This window comes from Hippocampus comes, unplaced genomic scaffold, assembly GCF_001891065.2.
Source record: "Hippocampus comes isolate QL1 unplaced genomic scaffold, H_comes_QL1_v1.1 scaffold130, whole genome shotgun sequence".
Lineage (NCBI taxonomy): Eukaryota > Metazoa > Chordata > Actinopteri > Syngnathiformes > Syngnathidae > Hippocampus > Hippocampus comes.
This window is the reverse complement of record NW_017842057.1, coordinates 2667653-2668192: the sequence shown is the minus strand read 5'-3', so window position 1 is coordinate 2668192 and position 540 is coordinate 2667653. Positions and strand designations below refer to the sequence as shown.

Genomic DNA, 540 nt, shown 5'->3' with positions numbered 1-540 from the left:
GGAAGAAAGGTGATTTGAGTGGCTTTGAACGTGGCATGGTTGTTGGTGCCAGAAGGCTGGTCTGAGTATTTTAGAAACTGCTGATCTACTGGGATTTTCACCCACAACCATCTCTAGAGTTTACAGAGAATGGTCCGAAAAAGAAAAAATATCCAGTGAGCGGCAGTTCTGTGGGCGGAAATGCCTTGTTGATGCCAGAGGTCAGAGGAGAAAGGCCAGACTGGTTCGAGCTGATAGAAAAGGCAACAGTGACTCAAACAACCACCCGTTACAACCAAGGTAGGCAGAAGAGCATCTCTGAACGCACAGTACGTCGAACTTTGAGGCAGGTGGGCTACAGCAGCAGAAGACCATGCCGGGTGCCACTCCTTTCAGCTAAGAACAGGAAACTGAGGCTACAGTTTGCACAAGCTCAGCGAAATTCGACAATAGAAGATTGGAAAACCTTGCCTGGTCTGATGAGTCTCGATTTCTGCTGCGACATTCGGATGGTAGGGTCAGAATTTGGCGTCAACAACATGAAAGCATGGATCCATCCTG

At 48.3% G+C, this 540-nt stretch overlaps 1 protein-coding gene across 4 annotated transcripts in view; it reads right to left on the bottom strand.

Annotated features, from left to right (window-relative positions):
* The window catches only part of ydjc (YdjC chitooligosaccharide deacetylase homolog), a 52828-nt gene that overhangs the window by 4865 nt on the left and 47423 nt on the right, over positions 1–540 (bottom strand). The gene's annotated exons all lie outside the window — the stretch shown is intronic.